Consider the following 21176-nt stretch of genomic DNA (forward strand, 5'->3'; position numbering starts at 1 on the left):
GTGTTGTAATAAACAGAGATTGTTATATTCATTGAGTATCTGCAAACTTAATTTACCACAATCCACGTGTCACTGAAGAAAAAAATCATGATTATCGTAAGTAAGAAGCTTCATGGGGTACATTTGTTTCGTTGTCTTATGATATTAATGCTATCCTATTGAATAAAAAGATAACTTTTGTTTCGTTCTTCTTATTCAGATAAAACTTGTGAGAATATTCATCACCGTTATCTTAATGCTATCCGTTTTTTACCAAAAGCTTAGCAACATTACGATTTATTTAGAATATCCCGTGAACAAATTCATGCCACACAATGCTGTTATTGTGCATTGTTCTTTATAATTAATTGCAGGTCAAAAGTCTGATTGCGGTGATCTGTTATTAGTGAGGAAACTCCCTTTCCCTTTTCTCAGACAAGGAAATTACAATTCTGTCTTAATATACATGTGTCTATGAAAAAAATATGTTATTTGTAAAATTTCTTAATAAGAACTAAATTGACCAAATTTTGGTTTCGCAATGTTTATAAAATCGTTCTTACTCAACTCATATATTTTCATTAGAAAAAAACAATAGTCCAAGTGCCTAAAGGCATCAATAAAGTTCCGATATATATCTAAACTAATACTTATCATATTATCAACTGCTGCTGTTTGTCCCATCTCGTGACAGATTTAAATCGACGATCACGAGAAATTGTCACGCACAATATCTCGGAGCAGATAAGTTAATGTTGGGACAGATTTAAATATATTTCTTAATGAAGGTATTAAATGTTGATATGATCTAATGATTATCCAATTTGCATACCTCAAATGAGGAAATTAGTTCTGTTAGAACTTTATCGGGCACGACATTGAAAAACAAAGATCTAAACGCGCAATAACTTTAATGGACTAAATATATGATAAGGAAAATCAACCTGGATCTCCCAGCAATAACATCGCAGGATTACATCAATCATAGAAATACGTATTTTAATACATCGAATTATCATAAGAATTATGAAACTGTAGTTTTCTGTTAAAAATTTCAAATGGCATAATCACAAGTTTTAAAAACAAAACTTCTTTGTCGTCGTTAGGGTTGTTGTTGTTGTTGTTGTTGTTGTTGTTGTGTTTTTACAGTATCATAGTTAACATTGGATAAATGATTCAATGTCTCCTTCATTGACAGAGGATTATGCCACATGATGTGTTTTTTGTAAATCCTGTTTAAAAACTTTTCTATGCTATGAAATCACCACACAAAGCGCTATGGGTCATGAGATTGTGCACGTTAGTATGACACAATACACCATGTTGGACAAACAAGCTGAAACAACACAGAACATGCCAAACAATAAGTCTACACCAATAACTTAACGTATACGTATTCGTGCCAGCATTCGTTTATTCTTGTCCTAGCATCAAAATTACATTCTTTTTCACAAAAATTTTCAGAAAAAGCTGCTCCTGAGTTGAAACAGGAATACTTTCTTACTCTACTTAATGCAAAATTTCGCCAAACAAGAGGTGTTATAATTGATATTTAATGCTCGTGAATTATTTTTTTATAAAATTTGCTTTGTTTCCACGAAATACTGGCAAAATCTATACTAACGCTCCACTGATATAGTAAGGCAGCGTCCCTAGAAATTAATCTTTCTTTTTAACCATCATTATGTACGCAATCAAATACACAAAAATACCATTGAGAAGTGAAATCAACGGATCTTTCATAAGGGTGTTATAATTGATATTTAATGCTCGTGAATTATTTTTTTATAAAATTTGCTTTGTTTCCACGAAATACTGGCAAAATCTATACTAACGCTCCACTGATATAGTAAGGCAGCGTCCCTAGAAATTAATCTTTCTTTTTAACCATCATTATGTACGCAATCAAATACACAAAAATACCATTGAGAAGTGAAATCAACGGATCTTTCATAACAATTTCATTATCCTAGGTTGTTAGAAAGCCAAAATAAACTGCCAATTTTAATCTGGCTTATTATAGGCAAATAATCTGAGAAACAAAAGAATATAATGAGAAAACTGAAAAGTAATGAAACAATTACGCAAGCCTTTCAGGGTTGCATGCATTGTTCAATCGAACAAGAGACTCGAGACCAAGCAGGTAAATCTCAAAATAAACAAGAAGTTATTTTTCAAAGCGATGCTCTTTCAAGAATTACAAAACTTTAACCTTAAAAATTTTAACGTATTCTATCATTATAAAAGCACACAATTGAAACTAAAGTAGACCATTTCTGGCTGAATTTTTCTCTCACAAATTAATGGTAAATTTTGACTTGTTAAATTTTGCGACTAAACCTTCTAAATAAAAATACGATAATTGCAAAAAATTGCACTTGGAATCAAAAATCATGCTGTCATTTACTATACACCAGCAAGATTTTCAATAACTTTAATGGACCAAATATATGATAAGGAAAATCAACCTGGATCTCCCAGCAATAACATCGCAGGATTACATCAATCATAGAAATACGTATTTTAATACATCGAATTATCATAAGAATTATGAAACTGTACTTTTCTGTTAAAAATTTCAAATGGCATAATCACAAGTTTTAAAAACAAAACTTCTTTGTCGTCGTTAGGGTTGTTGTTGTTGTTGTTGTTGTTGTTGTGTTTTTACAGTATCATAGTTAACATTGGATAAATGATTCAATGTCTCCTTCATTGACAGAGGATTATGCCACATGATGTGTTTTTTGTAAATCCTGTTTAAAAACTTTTCTATGCTATGAAATCACCACACAAAGCGCTATGGGTCATGAGATTGTGCACGTTAGTATGACACAATACACCTTGTTGGACAAACAAGCTGAAACAACACAGGACATGCCAAACAATAAGTCTACACCAATAACTTAACGTATACGTATTCGTGCCAGCATTCGTTTATTCTTGTCCTAGCATCAAAATTACATTCTTTTTCACAAAAATTTTCAGAAAAATCTGCTCCTGAGTTGAAACAGGAATACTTTCTTACTCTACTTAATGCAAAATTTCGCCAAACAAGAGGTGTTATAATTGATATTTAATGCTCGTGAATTATTTTTTTTATAAAATTTGCTTTGTTTCCACGAAATACTGGCAAAATCTATACTAATGCTCCACTGATATAGTAAGGCAGCGTCCCTAGAAATTAATCTTTCTTTTTAACCATCATTATGTACGCAATCAAATACACAAAAATACCATTGAGAAGTGAAATCAACGGATCTTTCATAACAATTTCATTATCCTAGGTTGTTAGAAAGCCAAAATAAACTGCCAATTTTAATCTGGCTTATTATAGGCAAATAATCTGAGAAACAAAAGAATATAATGAGAAAACTGAAAAGTAATGAAACAATTACGCAAGCCTTTCAGGGTTGCATGCATTGTTCAATCGAACAAGAGACTCGAGACCAAGCAGGTAAATCTCAAAATAAACAAGAAGTTATTTTCAAAGCGATGCTCTTTCAGGAATTACAAAACTTTAACCTTAAAAATTTTAACGTATTCTATCATTATAAAAGCACACAATTGAAACTAAAGTAGACCATTTCTGGCTGAATTTTTCTCTCACAAATTAATGGTAAATTTTGACTTGTTAAATTTTGCGACTAAACCTTCTAAATAAAAATACGATAATTGCAAAAAATTGCACTTGGAATCAAAAATCATGCTGTCATTTACTATACACCAGCAAGATTTTCATTAACTACAGAATCTATCAATTTCTTTCTAAGATGTTTTCATGCTGACATTTTACACACCTGTCTGGCTGACCCGTCTGCCTGAAAAGATTCGACAAAATGGCTCGAACACAAGATGACTGATCTTGATTAAAATATATAGGCGTAGGTTTAACTAGCATGATGCTACATCAGCATATAGAATGAATGTGGTATAATAAGAAGCTATATTCAATTCCCTTATAGATTTCAGATAGCTCTCTTATATAAGATAAGACCAAAGTTCATTATCAGAAAGTCTTTTTGATCAAAAATAGTGGCCAGACATGCAATGGGATGTTCACTATAACCATAATCACCTGTGGAAAAGACGTCCATGCACTAGCTACAAGATTTGGAACATTTCTAGTTAGATGACTTATAGTTTAAAGAAGTAATGGTGGTATGAGCCCAAAAATAACTTTTAAGAATCACAACTCAAAGTAGAAAAACATAACCCAGCTCAAAGCCCGAAACTTGACAAGTTTGCAGGCAAGATGGCGAAAAATTCAAGATGGTATGATTACCCACTATGAATTAAGGAATACAAGGGAACCACAGATGAATGACGCCCATTCCTATTTTGGCAGGGAAAGTGAGTGATAATGATAGCATTTACATCAAAAAAGCCACATTTGTGAAACATATGTTAACATAACATATAAAAAGTGTGTACTATAACTTTATCCTCTTTTCGTTTTGTTTTTTCGTCAGACCTTTACCTTTACCTTGCCCGAAAAAATGAATTAAACTGTCTTAGAATATTTCATTAACACATAGTTTAACTTGCTGATTTGCTTAATCTGCCATACACCTTTATCGCCTAAGTAAATTCTTTGCCTTGCGGTCTGTACTGGTACTTTAAAAACACTTTAAAAGGGAACAGAGGTCAAAATTTTGTTGTTGTTTATCCCGGTTGAAATAACAGATGAGATGATAACAGAAATGTGTTTTTTATAATATATTTTTACTCTAATGTTTAATAAGAGCAGCATAAAATTTCAGTGGTTATGACGTCATTGTTACATAAGGCTTTCCGTATTATACTCATAGTAAGTACATAGGTCAACAAAATTAAGACCAGCAAAGCTAACAGTGACTGGAAACTTTGATATGTTGACCCTGAGCCATATTTATACATAATAAATTGATAATATTCATATAACAGTAGGAAGACGAAAAGACACAGCTGTTTAGCTTCCAATGATATGGGATTTCATTAAAACGACACTACCGATTCGCAATTACTACGTCAAAAAATGAACTTTGTACTCAAAAATGGAAATTTTTAAATGCATATGGTACATTTTTTTTAAAAAAAATTTTTTATGAATCCTAATGTTGTTCTCTGTGTCTGAACAAAAAATAAATATATATTTTCGAAACTTCTGTTCCCATTTAAAGTTTCGCTTTTTAGCAATCTTTAAGGCTAAAGTACACGGTAAGTTAAAACGGACCGTTTAGTTGTAAGAAAAAAACTTATAGGTTTCATTGCAGGTAATATACCTGTCTAGACGTTAAGATAAATTGTATAAGTTTTTTAAAAAAACTCTCTTTTTACATTTAATACCAAAGGAAAACACGTAAATATTCCGTGGCGGGTATTGTTATAGCAGCAGCAGGGTAAATGTTTGAAGAAAAAAAGCGGTTATGATTAGAAATTGAAAAAATATGCTGAAATCTTTAGTTTATACAATAGCTCATTAATCATTCTGTTAATTTCAATAGAAAAAACTTAGCAAAAGTCGAACATGTCCAACTTTTAAGAAAACTTATAAAACCGAAAAAAGTTGTACATCTTTGCTGTTTACACGGTAAGTTTTTTATCTTACATTTAAACGGTCCGTTTAAACTTACCGTGCATTTTAGCCTTTACTCAGTTTAAGTCATAAATCCTCATGCATTAAGCAAAGCTTAATGCATTATGCATAAACTTCACGAATTATTATTCCTAACAGTGTTCATTCTTCTTTTGTTTATGTAGTTGCCACCTACCACATAAATTCTCTAAGGAATCTATAGTAAAGGGTTAACGATTTTGCATTATTCCTGCTTGTTTTTCATCTTCCTTCCTAGCCGTGGTCTGAAAGTACAGTTGACTCTAATTCTAATTCGAATCTCTATTTTTGTTATATTTCTATAATTCAAACGAGTGCTCAGTCCTAATTCGAATTTTAGAGTGTCGTTTGGTGTCGACCTGAGAAAAGCACTTGTTAACGCAACTCATATTGTCGAAAGAGATCGTCTCTGTAATGTAAAGCAATCAAATATTCAACAGTTTTTCAAATACAGTTTCTTTTTTGTGCATTTTGTGTAATTTCACTCTTATTTGAATTTTCAATCTCTGAAGCTGAAATTCAAATTACAGAGATTTCTATAATTCGAATCTTTCTATAATTCGAACAAAATTTTTTTCCCGTGGCAATTCGATTTAGGGAGAGTCACCTGTAGTAGTTTTACCCTTAAACATGTACTCAAGTATTAAAAATGTCGAGCAATTGTCAAAGTAGGTTTTAATATTTCCTTATCAATACATAGACTTATCATTGATGAAAGCGAAACAAGGAGTTTCTCCACCTGTTTTTAAATTAGTTTGCGTTTTTTGAACACCTGCTCAGGATAGACGTATAGGCCTGTGGACATCATCATTCGCATTATTTATCTTTTGAATATTTTATATGTGCATTTTGATGTAACTATATTTTGCTATGACGGACAATCAATAAAAGATTTTTTGTGTACCGTCTCCTATCACACTTATGCTTGATACAGATTTCCAATACGGTTCCACCATCATCTCTTCATTCTATGACGCCATAAATTAGAAAATATGCTTTGACTAGTCATCATATTCAATCTTGTTAACTTTAGCTTATTAACCTTTTGCCCTAGCTTAAAAGTTTTTATTTAGATCATTACTAAGTTCAAAGTAGCCTCTACTTCAAAGCTTACTATAATTAAGCCAAATTTGTATTGGTGATAGAGTAAACAACAACCAGCTTTTTTTTAGGCAAATCAATGCGTAACAAAAATTTCCCTCTTATTTCTTTTCTCCAATCAAACCTTCGATATATTTGCACAGCATATAAAATAGAAAAGTAAGAATTTATAGATATCTCGGAAACGAGTTTGACAAATAGAAATATGTTGATGCATCAAGCTATGTGAGGGGACTCTACGTAGTACAGGATCTATCAATGTATCTAAAAAACAGAGGGAAAGCTATAGAAGGTATAACATAAGCTGATACATCTGCATTATATTGCTATATTTAGGCGGCTAAAGCAAGAGTATAAATGGGATCTATCGATATTTGTAAGTATCTGAGGCATACAGTGGTATGAGTTATTAACCCTATTCGGTCCGGGGGAGGGGGAGTTGCATGGCTACGATACTTACTAAGTTGCAACATTTATCTATTAGACACCTACATGCCAAATTTATAGGTCCCATACCGTTCAGAGGGTTTGATATTTGCTATTACTCGAAATTACCCCTAAAAATCTCTATGAAACCCTTATAATGGGAAAATATAACTCTTGTTAGAAATATCGTTGAAACTTAAAACTTAGAACACAACTTTATTTCACAAAGAAGAATCATTTTGCATGCTTTGGACACGTGATTCCTTTTTTATCCGATCTGTGTAAAAACCGGAAAATATGTTATATTTAGCTTTTAGAAACTTCAAACAGAATGCTAGAAGCGCTAGAACTAAAGTAATTGTATTTTAAGCAGATAGTGGCATTTTGGAAAAAATTCAAGCTTTTGATGACTTCACAGATAAACGCAAGCAAATATTTATTGCTGCTGTTCCTTTTGTGACGTACTATAAGTGTGCTGAGCGCGATTCAATTTCGACAAGGCTATGAAAAGTTATTGACGGGGGGCGGATTTCGCCCCCTCCCCCGCTCATAATATGTTCGAAAAAGCCCGGACCGAGTAGGGTTAAGTGGCGTAGGGAGCGGAGTGAATACAGTGATTAATGTTTTTATGATAAATAAGACGTCCTAAATGTAGCAAGCCAACATCTATGTTGGTAACTTTCGTCACGGAGAATACCACGGAAATGTTCATTTTCAAATCAAAGTAACCAAAACAGTCTGTCTTAATTAGCTGATGATTTAACAGATCATATATGAGAAAGAAATTCGTGACTGTTTTTAGATTTTAACGATAGTTTGTGTTTCCTTATAGAGTTTTTATACCAGTATGCAACGTTTAGTATATCAATACTGCAACAGGGAATATTGTGTTTATGATCGTAAATTACGTGAATATATAAAAAATATATAGCGACAATCTGAAAGGCATTGTTATTGTGTTAAGTCAATAATGCCAGGTTTTGCGTTGTTGTGTATTAGTGAAGTTTCTTTATTATAAGATTAGTCAATAAATTTGAAAATTTGGATGACGTTAGCAAAGACCCATCAATTTTTTTTTATTTTGCAAAGTTAGGAACAGGTTGCCTCTATTGTATAGGGCGTAAAACGCTGACTAAGAATATGTACAGCACCATGTGCTTTTGACGAACATATTGGGATTTAAAGTTTATTTGATAACATTATCAACCTGTTTGTTTCCAAACCAGTGGGCTAGCCAAGCTTCAAAAAATTGGTGCTATTTTGGCCCCAGGTGGTTTCCAGGTACTCATACAAAAAACGACGTCAGTTATTTTCATTCTTTTCTAAGACATTTAGCCTCAAATTTTAGGTGCATATTGGCTTAATTAATTTAAATCAAGCTATTAACGTCGTGATGTGTCCTATTTCTCAATTAGCAGTTGAGACGTGCTTTTTTCGGGGACTTAAGCACAATAAAGACATCCACTATGTCACAGACACATCGTATTTAATATGAAGGACTAGTCGATAAAGTCTGTGAGAAATCTACTTTGGCAGAAAAACAATGGAAATGAACCGTCATTTTTTTCGATAAGGTTGGCAATGACGTGGAAAAATTCCCTTAAACTCTTTAAGAAACATGAGACTGAGATTATTATTATTATTTTTGACTGCTAACCTACAAAATAAAAAAATATGAAAAAATGAAGTGAATTAACAGAAATCATGCTGAAAAAGGTATTTGTAAAACATGGTATGGACTAATGATTTTTTTTAAAAAAATCTCCTATGCAATTTAAAAACATTCAGGTTGAATCCAAAAAGTAAGCTTATTAAATGACCGAAAACAGCACAAAATAATCACAAAATAAGTTGTGAAATATGTAACAATTACAAGTTCGCTTTTAACCACACTTCAACTTAATTTGAAGGTTAAATATTAGCCTAAAAAAAGAAGAAAGCGACTTTGAAATATGAAAGTTTGCCATATGATGCATTAAAGTTAAGAAACATCTAAAGCAGGAATTGTTTCTGATGAATACAAAAAAAGGTCTTCGTCAACAAAAGGACAGAATTATGACTGAAAAGAATTTAACAACGTCCCAAAATGTAGTTATTGTTATATGTAGTCTTGCGCTGACTTATAGTTGTATGACTTTTCTTCTTAAGATGTGAACTGGTCGCACACCAAGAGCAAATGATTGGGGTTTGCCCTTCAACCTAAAAAAGGAAACAAACTTTGGAAAGATGAAAACTATATATCAACGTAAATATTTACCGGACAACAATAACTTAAAAAAATGCCTGATGGGTTAAGATTAAACTTTTCCTTGACTTTTGAATCATGAAAAGCATACTGAATGCACCCAGGTAATTTCTTAGTTTTTCTAGTATTGTCTGGCTTTTTGGCACTCATTCTCAAACTCAGTATTTTTGGTTAAAACAACTTCTATTCACATAAGAGTTTAAAACTCAGTAATCCGTGAACTTTGAAACAAAACATAATTTCTGTAATTAGATGCTTCATAGAATTAAAGAAAACTTTTAAAAATACATTGTTCATCATTTTATGCAAAGATTCCATCAGCTCATGCATCACATTTAATGCAGTTTAACATATTCACCGGTCCCGCAAGAAATTTCAAATAATAAATAAATAAGTAATAAGAATAAGTTTTAAGTAATAAGAATAAGTTTTTCCCTAATATGCTAATGACTTAACGAAGTGTGCCACGTGATGGTAAACTCTGCACTTCACTAAAAAGAAAAGAGATGCATGTCTACCACAAAATATAAAAAAGGAAGTGCGCATCTATACAGTGCTTTAGGATTCACAACATATTTTCGGCATATTATAAGTGTTGTAAATATGTGCAAAAAAGTAGTATCATCAGCATTTTCAGGGTTGTGGTAGCACTATCCCCACAATTCTCTGTCTGTTATATGTGAATAAGATTTTCTCCAGTCAGGTAAAAACCACCTATCCGACTTTCATATGACTCTACCAACTATGATTTTATTTTTCAAAGCACCTAAATAATTAAAATTAGGCAATACATTTTGAAATGCGATATTATGATGTGACGTATTTCTGCAAGCTTGAACATATTGTTGTGCATTCGCTCGTCAACTATTGGCAACCTGCGCAATATTTTGCCTTTCTTGAGCAAGTTCTCGCCTTACCGCATCTTGATCGTGTCTATTGACAGCCTGATTATAATTCTGTGCTGGACATCTGAACGTCTGTCGGCAGCTTGCTCGTTACATGCTGCATTACAAAATGTTAATTCGGTCAAGAATTTAAAACGTGACGTGTTTTACAAATCTACGCCTAGCTAAAGACTCATGATCAATAATTGATACACGTGGTTAAAATTTACGTGACCTTTTTGTGGAAGAAAAACGAGTTGAGGAATGCTTGAAACTTGACCAATAATTGCACCTACCTAACCTTGATTATTTTCATGATCACACAACATAAACCTATTGGCATTAGTAAATAGTCTAAAACCATGTAAAGAGTTGATATTGCTGTCATCCTCTAATGGACTATAGACACGATAAAAAATAATTTAAACAAAATAGGACAGTCTAGCTATAAAGCTACCTATAAAGACCACAAACTCTAAAGAAAGAAAAATCTATATTAAAGGGTCGGTATACTAATAATCTTCTTGTACATAACCTTGAAATACTTCTCTCGTTTGATTCCTTGTAGAATATTTGCAAAAAAAGTAGGCAAAAGCAGAAAAAGGAACATACTAACAATTCTGCTTCCTTATTTTAGTAACACTTTAGTAACACAGATTTAGTACTTCTTTGTACAGCTTCTAATCTTTTAAAACTTTTCTTCCTCCTCAAACAAACATAAAAAACATGTCGAAATTTTTCCAGTAAATTGTCCGTGTTTGAGCAACGTACTACTTCCAGCGCCTGAACAACAACAACAACAACAACAACAACAACAACCACAACAACAACAACAACAACATGAACAAACCTTTTAACGTTTGTTTTGATTGTCAAGGAAAACTCGGGAATCAAAAAGCCAATCAAATATAATTATTATTTATCTTCTTCCGCTCCGTTCTGTTTTGGTTTGAATGGAAAGTCAGCTTGACTTAGACTGCGCGATGTCGTGCCAGCATACCCGCACTTATACTTCATTGTGCATAAAATGAATACTCATAATTGACCGTCAGGACTTTCGCAGGCAGAAAATTTTGTGGGCAGAAATTTTGCCTATCAAATAAAAAAAGTATATATAAAATAAACTTTTGCGTTTTGCAGTTTTTGCAACAAATTTCGCTGAAAAAAAAGGTTATTTTCGCGTGAGATAACCCTTTATAACTTTCGCGAATGAGCATAAAATAAGATTCTTTTATAAATTTTTATAGTTTTTTTGTTTTGTTTAAAATAAAAAATGGACAAAAGTTATTCTGATAGGTTGCTAGACTGAAGAAAGAAAAAGATTTTATGCGTAGTAATAGTATCCATCCATGTGTCATTGATTTTTTTTTGATAACAACAAAATACAGCCTAAATTTGATTAAAGGAGATGCGAACTGCTGCTGAAAAAAAGTTTATGATAACTGATGATTTTGCTTGCTCCATAAACTGTAACTATAAAACATACATCATTTTGTTTACATTTGTGTGAGTGCTGAATTATTTATAATTGAGTATTTTTACGCATTTGTCAAACGGGTGGCTAAATTAAAAAACAATGGGATATATTTCTTTTTATTGTGATGGTCACGTGGTCAATGTACAGTTGAAGATCTAAAATGGCAAAAATGTTGCACAACATGTAAAGAACATATTTTTATTATTTTGTACTACTTAACTTGCGAATAAAATAGCGAGTAAAGATAAAGAAAGTAAAAAACCAAAGAAGAAAGATGAAGCCACCATATTGCACGTTCGATTTGTTATTGAAGGTTTCCGATCTGTATAGTTATTCAAACTTGGCGCCATCTCATGATAACAAACTTTATCATTCGAAGTTGGTAGTATGTTGTGAAAAAAGGATTGAAAACATGAAAAAAATATTATTGTTGGTTATGACAAATATTTCTTTAGTTCAAAGAAGTTTAAACGAAGTTTATAAAAAGTTGTTACTACTATAGTACGTAAAATATTCTTGGTTATCTCAAGTAAAAGATGTTATTTTTGATGTTTACTAAAAAGTACATTTAAAACCTACTTATTTTCACCGCATACAGACATGGAATTTCTGTAAAAATGTTGTTAGAAAGGTATATAGGTAGTTAGTTAGTCGTGAAATATTGTTTTTTATTTGGTAATATAGTAGTTATCTTAGCAGATTTAGGATTTAGAAATCTATATACATTTTTCTCTCGTTAAAAATTTACTTTCTGGCTGCCACAAAATAGTTTCTTGTTCGCCTCTCCTTTTAAAAAAAAAAGAAAGATTTTTCGCCTGAAAAAACTTTTCCTTTTCTTTAAATTGGCTATGATTTTGCGTGAAAAAACTTTTGCGAAAGTTTCTGCCTGCGAAAATACTACCTTTTCACGTGATTATGTTAGCAGGATAGTAATTTGGTGGGGCATTCTTAGTTAATTAATATGAAAAATTTTCACAAATTTATAGTGGCTTTTCTAATTGAACTCTGTGGCAACACCACCGTTGTCAGTACAAATATAGAGCTACCTGTAGGGTACATTTGTTTACGTTCTAATGAGAAGCATAAATGTATTAAATCAATTTGTAAATTTTCACTCCTGAATAATAAAGTTCATTTTGTTGATCCTTTACCTTCTCCAATACTTACATACCTGCAATCTGTTATGTTTAAATGTACCTTGTTAACCAACAGAGGTGTTACCTTTTATGGTTTTAATGCTAGACTTTAAACTTTGATACTAGATATAGTTAGGCTAATCGTCGGGTATACATGAGTTATTTGTCCCTAGTACATCAACACTTGTAGGACTAAATTAATATAATTAGCTTGATATCCTGTATGTTTCATTTTTACGAGATTTATTTAGTCAGGTTAAGATCTTCAGTTTCTGCAAAGGGTCCTACCTTATTGCTATAAAATTTGGCGCGTTTAAATTTTAGCGATTTTTGCGCAAAATTCTAAAAATGCGCTAAAATTTATACCATTACTACGCGCAAATGGTATGTGCGCCGAAATTAGTACGCGCGAAGTCGCATTTAATGTAGGGTGCGCAAAATTTAGTACGCGTCAGATTTTACACCAATAAGATAATAAACACAAAGCTCTCATATGAGCTACGATAGTTATAAAAGCGCAGCAACCTCTTTACTAGACACCAATGCTGATTTTCATGTCGAACACTAAATAGAGAGGGTATATATACAGACTTGTATAGCCTTTACACTTGCAGAATAAGTTCTCATGAACGTTCCAAATTATGTCAAAAACACATGTAGAGCATCGTGCACCCTTTCATGTTCGATGTCCTTTTCATAAAATAACTTTCTCGTAACTTCGGTTTAAATAAGAACACAGGAAACAGCCTGTTGTTACGATATTAAGCTAAAACAGTCACTCAGTAACCAAAATATATTGTCCGTATACGTAAAGCACGGTCTGCAGCCAGTCGCTCCAAAATTATTAAATAAACATTGGTTAATCATTGGTTAAAACACAGGTTAATCGCGACTGCTGTTGAATTGAGCTGGATACCTCTCAATAAATCAACAAACTTTAGACTTTTAATATGACAGTAGGGCAGGCGTAGCTATCTAACTAAATGTGACATAAATAAATATATATTTATAAAGAGAATTAAACAGGATATCTGGTGCATCTTTTCAACATTTCGCGCAAGTTTCGTCTACATAGCGTTTGCAGTGAGTTTGGTTTAACTTGTTTAACAGTATTAACTACATATTTTCCCACCTTTTTCATGTATATATTGAAAATATAAGACAACCATAAGTTTGTTTAATAAAAATGTTGTTAACGAGAAATACTCTCTTATCATAACGACTGCAAAGTCGTTCTAGAGACACTGAAGCTTAGACCAATAATTGATCAAACTGGTTATATATATATATATATATATATATATATATATATATATATATATATATATATATATATATATATATATATATATATATATATATATATATATATATATATATATATATATATATATATATATATATATATATGTATGTTAGAGAGTTCTTCTGTAATTGTTGGTATGCTGCACTGCACCACGGCGCTGATAAGAGACGGACCAGTGAGGACTAAAAGAAAAATACTGCGACCGAGAAAGGTGACGTTCTATTGTTCTAAGTTCTTAACAAGTAAAAAAAGGTCTGGATAGTGGAGCATCGCAATAATCCACGTTTTTTAGAAATAATAATTTGTACTTATTTGCGTCCCGGAGCAAAATGTCTAAAAATGTATTCGCACGACCTAAAGAAACGGACAAAGGAGAGTAATTGTTGTGTCATGAAGTTTTCTCTCTCGTTAGTGTAGCGAGTGCATCGCAAGCAGGAAAACTAAGCTGATGTTACTTTTAAAACACAGTAAGAACTGTTGCTTTTCTATATTTATGTTCCGACTACTCAATAACGATGGGGAAATGTAGAAAAGGTGTCAATCACTTGTTCGAAAAAGAAAATTATCTTTCATGATCATTCCAATTAAGCAAATCGAGAGAAGAAGTCTCTTAGAACGTGCACCTCTGGAAAATCCACAAGCAGTTGACAGTTAACTACGTCGAATAATTTACACCACAATGTATATTTAAGCACCACTTTCAAGAATGAAACCTTTTGAAGAGATGTCGATTTTCGTCGAGCAAAGTCGTTATTTTGAATTAGTACTCACAATGATTCTTTGCAGAGGAAAACCAGAAATAGACAGTTTAGTCCAGGTAATAATGAGGCCGATAAAAATGCTGTATATGGGAAACACAGACGTTTTATGCTATATGTAAGTCTGGCATAATACCTTCTATGCAATGCCTAGTCTGGCTACATGTGCGATGTGCAGTATTTCGCCAACGAATATGCTTTTCCTACTCTTATTTCTTCTAGTAGATGTGTCAGCATTGTAATCTATCAAGTTACTTTATAATTTGTTTCTGAAAATCCACAAAAGCGAGTTTCTCATCTTATAACATAAAAGAATCGCTTTCGTATATTGTTGCGGAGCTAAGCTAGCGAGCGATGCAAGCTAGGCGCAAGCTAAAGCCATTTATCCTTCTTCAAAGGATTCAATATGTTAGATATTTGGAAACGGTGAGTTTTGTTAGTTGCTTATGGCCACTTTTTTGCTTTGACAAAACTTCTTGGTATTACTTTCATATTTCGTAGCCTACTCTGTTTCCAGAGACTGTATGTCCTGTATGAATTGATCTATTTTATCGTACTCTCAAAAGATTAAGTCAGTTAGCTTAAAACTTTGATTTTTTTTGGAAACGTTTAAATTCCACGAAAGTGTGTTTTTTATTGTTTAGTTTTTACCCGGCCGCTAGAGAAAGAATCAATGTAAGCCAACAAAAACGTCAGATATAAAGACATCACATTTCCAAGTACTAATTCTTCCAACAAACATCCGACGTTGCTTTTTATTTCTGTTCACATTAAAATTCTTTTATATTTTAGATTACTCAACTTCAAACTAATAACAATGTTTATCCGTTATGTTGTGACGTTTGAAACTTAGCTCAATTCTTCAAATTCAAAGACGTTGCGTTGCGGGTCAAGCACGATGCGTCATGTGTAATGTGTGCGCTATTTTTGTTATTGTTTAAAGGGGCTACAAAACGACTGTTGGTTTTCGACTTTAGTGACTTACACAAAAGTCGAGCTAATGGCGAAGGAAAAGTTTATGATCTGTGACGCCAAAAACAACAACTTAAATCATCTTAAATAACATATTGGGCATTCAAGACAGAAAAGTTCACCACATATATTGGGTATCCATGTTTTATTCGTTATAGGTACTTACCTTGCTTGTATCTTAAACTTTCTAATGAAACAAACTTCAAACCTTTGAACTGGCTAGCTAGCTATATCCCACGGAATTTTGTATAAAAACATACGTTTATTGCATATAAAGCCAGTTAGCAACAAGAATAAATTTAAAATCTTTTTAGAGGCATTAACCACCTTCCTAAAGCTAGCAACATAGCATTTCTTAACAAATACAGCTCCGCGTTTTGTCTCTGTTTCAAACAAACTTTCTATTTACTGATATTTAATATATTTTACAGACCGTACCTTATTTACCGCCAGAAGGAAAACTGAAAATTTTTTGTCTTTTTTTAGAATATATGTGGCTTTAAAGAGTATATTATTTCTTATTTATTTATTTGTTTGTTTATTTTTTTGTTTTTTGGTTGTTTGTTTGTTTGTTTATTTATTTATCACGAATATTTATATAGGATGGCCATTTAAAAACTAGTAAGATATACCATACCTATATATACAAAATTTTCTGTCTTTCCTTCGGAAATTGCGGGGATTGAGCTTATTGAATTGTTTCATAGCCTCTTTTAATATGATAGAAAAACACTTTTCGATGTTTATCTAAAATAGCTCCGGGTACTAAAATGCTTCGTTTATTCATGTAAAATCGAGTAAAATATATTATGCAGGGAAAACTGAGAAATTCTCTTTGTAATGTTTTTTAAAAACATTTTTTGCAATGTATTTGCCGTTTTGACTTGGCGAAAAACGAATTCGTTTTTATAATAATTTCACAACTTTTTATTACAAATGGCACCGAGCAGAACTCGTCTCCGCACCTCTACCCCATTGTAAAAAGAAATCCTGGATGCCTGTAAACCACATTAATAAAAATTCCCTTTTCTTCACTACACCGTCGAGTATAATTGTTCACCTATAAACATAGGGCTTCGAAAGTCTGGGTTTTAAGCGGTTTTAAGCGATGCTACCATGCGCACGAAAATTTCGAGTAAAACAGTCTGTACGAAAAGTTTTGCAAAGGAAGTCTCAGGTTTTTCAGTGCCAGACGCTTTCAATTTTCGTGCTATAATTGTCTTTAAAATACTTATGGCTTATCATTGTGCTGTGTTTAACTGTGCCAATGGCGCTTATAAATTAAATAAATGAAAGGAAACTGTTTGTGAGGATCACAATGTAAAAAAAAGTGAATGTTCCTGTGGAACCACTATTTAGTAGGCTTCATTTCCAACAACAAAAAAGAAAATCCTGAAAAGAGAAAAATGTGGATACAGCTACTTAACCGACTTGCCTCTGGTTCAAAAGAAAAGTTGTTTGAGCCCAGTAAAGATGCAAGAGTTTGTAGTGAACACTTTCTTGATGGCAAGCCCACTGAGTGCAATCCCCATCCTACTGAAAATATGGGTTATGATTCTCGAAAAATAACCTCACTTTTATTTAAATCCCCTTCACAGAGAAAGCCACAAAAAAAATACAAAAGCGTATGGTGATGCTGATAACTGCCTACAAATAACTGAAGATGTGAATGTTACCAACCTGGGTGATAAAAATAATGTGGATAACAGCATTAGCACCTTTGTTCACATAACAATAATAATAGCAAGTTTTATAGCTCTTATAATGATGTTTCTTAAAAGTTGTTTAAATGTAGAGAGGGAAAACAGAGAACTTAAAAATAACAACATAAAGTTAAAGACAAAGTCTGCAAAATTATCACATTTGCTTAACCAAACAAAGTTACGAAAAAGAACTGAAAAATACCATAACCATATCTTTGTTCGTAAAAGTGTATCCATTTATAAAGAAATAATAAGTGTAACTTTTATACAAACATAAACAACCGAGAAACATTTGAATATTTTCATGATGCAATAAAGCCTCATGTATGTCAAAGATTTCATCATACAAAAAGTGAAATAATAATAATAATAATAATAATAATAATAATAATAATAATAATAATAATAATAATAATAATAATAATAATAATAATAATAATAATAATAATAATAATAATAATAATAATAATAATAATAATAATAATAATAATAATAATAATAATAATAATAATAATAATAATAATAATAATAATAATAATAATAATAATAATAATAATAATAATAATAATAATAATAATAATAATAATAATAATAATAATAATAATAATAATAATAATAAATATTTAAAGTGGCTAGCCCAGAAAATCACAAAAACCTATAGTTAGTGGATTGTTTCCACTGGGGGCCACTAGAACAAAAAAGAAACAAAAAATGATAAACCTTAGACTGCCTCAGCTCAATCAAACATAGTAACATTTATAATCTGTGAAAATTGAAAAGAAAAAGAATAAAAAACAAAAATTAAAAAATTTAAAAGTGATCTCCATTAGAATTTGCCAAATACATTAGAGATGGAAGTCTTAAACGAAAGCAGACTTCCATCACAGGTCACTTGGTCTGGAAGATTATTCCACACTTTTGCAGCTCTAAATGGGAAGGTTTTTTTGCCAAATTCCGTGTTGACCATGGGAAGTGTGAACCTGTTTTTTGAAGCTCCTCTTGTTTGATGATTATGACAGTTTTTTGTCAAAAGGAATTTTGAGCGCATGTAATCAGGAGCAATGTGATTCATGGCTTTGAAAACTAATATGGCATCGTTTTTGATGAGTAAATTATTCATTGAATATTCCCTCTCTTTCCCAAGAAAGGTACGGACACATTTTAATCGTTTTTCTAGTTTTCCCAATCTACCTTGGGTGGCACAAGCCCATGCCGAGGAGCAGTAGTTGAAATATGGCATGACAAGTGCATTAATTAAAAGGTTTTTTGTGTGAGGTGTTAAACAGGATGCAATGGTTCTAATTTTAGAATATTTAATTAGTATTTTTCTATTTATGTCATTAATGTGCTTTTCCCATTGCATTTTTTGATCAAATGTTACCCCAAGATATTTAACTTTTTCGCTCCTCTTCAAAGGAATACCCATATAGTTGATAGTTTTGTTCTCTACTTTTTTTAACTGGCTGTGGTTGCCGAAAAAGATTGTTTCAGTTTTGTCCGTATTAATAGTCATTTTGTTATTATTCAGCCAGAGGTCGACTTGCGAAAGTTCTAACTCGACCTGGGAGACAAGGGTATCCAAGTTTTTATGAGACGAAATAATTATTGTATCATCCGCATATAGATGGTGGTAGTTTGAATTGATGACAGATTTTAAGTCATCAATATACAAAAGAAAGAGCAGGGGCCCCAACACAGATCCCTGCGGCACCCCAAAAGCGTCTTCATGAAGCAGATCTGATCCTGTGTCGTTTACAAGAGTCAGCTGCATTCGGTCCGTTAAGTAGGACTCGAACCAGTCAAAGGCAGCATCTCTGATGCCAAAACACCATAGTTTTTTTAACAAAATTTTATGATCAACAGTGTCAAAAGCTTTTTTAAGGTCAATGAGCACAGCACAAACAAAGTTATGTTGATCGAGCTCAGTAAGAATAAAATCAGAGACATCGACTACTGCAGTTTCTGTGGAAAAGAGTTTTCGAAATCCGGACTGTCTGTCATTCAGGAAGTTGTGCTCAGAAATAAAATGAGACATTTGCTCATGCACTAACTTTTCAAAAATTTTCATAGGAATTGGCAAAATGGAGATAGGCCGATAATTAGTAGGATCTGTTTTATTGCCACTTTTAAAAATAGGCGAGACCCTTTTAGTCTTCCAACATTTAGGTACATAACCAGTAAATAAAGATTTGTTGAAAAGACTTGATAAATAAATACTTAAAACTGACGAACCTGCTTTTAGCAGTCGTGAACCAATTCCGTCCAAGCCTGTAGCTTTATTAAGTTTTAGTGATCTAATTATTTTTTCGACAGTTTTGGTCTCAATACGAGCCCACCGAAAATCGTGTCCGCTAACAGGTAGATTAACATTAGTAGTGTCAGAAGAAAATTTAGAGGCTAGTTTGGCACCAACACTGACAAAAAATGAATTGAATGTGTTGGAAATTTCTTTTGGGTGAGAAGTTTCTGTACCATCGTTTTGGACTACTCGTTTTATCGAGGTAGTATTGCCTGACTTATCAGGAACCAGTTTTTTTAGGGTTTTCCAAAGTTGTTTTGGCCGTTTTTGAAAGTCCTGCAAAACGTCATTATAGTACTCGTTTTTGAGTCGATTTTTGAGACCTATTACCTGGTTCCTTTTTTGTTTGAAAGCTTCCCAGTCTATGATGGATTTTGTTTTTGATGCTTTCCGTTTCAAGAAGTCTCTTTCTTTGATGGCTATTATTAATTCATCAGTGACCCATGCCTCAACACGGCCAGAAAATCTATGTGTTTTGAAAGGGCATGTTTGCCAGCCACTGTTTTAACATTTTTATTCAGTTTCTCACATGCTTTATCAAGGTCATCATAATTATTAAAATATGACCAGTCTAAATTCCTGAGGTCCTTCAGAAAAGCCTCTTCACTGAAGTTCTTGTAGCTACGAACCTTGCATGTTTTAGGTTCAAATTTTGGCCTTTTAAATTTTCTGATCACATAAACTAAATTGTGATCACTGATGCCTAAATCCATGACACCAGTTTTAGAAATACAAGAACTGTTAGAAAGTATCAAGTCTATAAGAGTGCTACTATTTTCAGTAACACGAGTTGGCTCCGTAATATGTTGTTTTAAGAAAATAGTGGAGCATAATTCCTTTATTTTGGAGGAAAGAGCATATTTTGAAAGCATGTTACAGTTAAAATCTCCCAAAATAAAAACTTCTTTCTCTTCTGGGAGCTTGTTAAAACACTGTTTAAAATGAGTACACAGGTTTTCGGTACTCTGCAAATCACTACCTCCAGGTGGCCTGTAAACCCCACACACGTAAATAGGTTTAGTTTTTTTCAGGCACACTTTCACCCATAGTGATTCAACATTTTCGAAGTAAAGGTGTTTCAAAAGGTGGCTATCCAAGTTTTCATTAACAAAAATTAGAACACCCCCACCTCGTCTATTCCGATCATTCCTATAACAAACATAGCCATCAATTTTAACGTCATTGTCAGTGATGGTGTCATCAATTTTGGTTTCACAGATGGAGAATACATCAAGTTTTGTTTGATGTAGCAGAAGTTTAACATAGTCTAGTTTGGATGACAGACCATTAATGTTGA

Source organism: Hydractinia symbiolongicarpus, chromosome 4 (assembly GCF_029227915.1).
Source record: "Hydractinia symbiolongicarpus strain clone_291-10 chromosome 4, HSymV2.1, whole genome shotgun sequence".
NCBI lineage: Eukaryota > Metazoa > Cnidaria > Hydrozoa > Anthoathecata > Hydractiniidae > Hydractinia > Hydractinia symbiolongicarpus.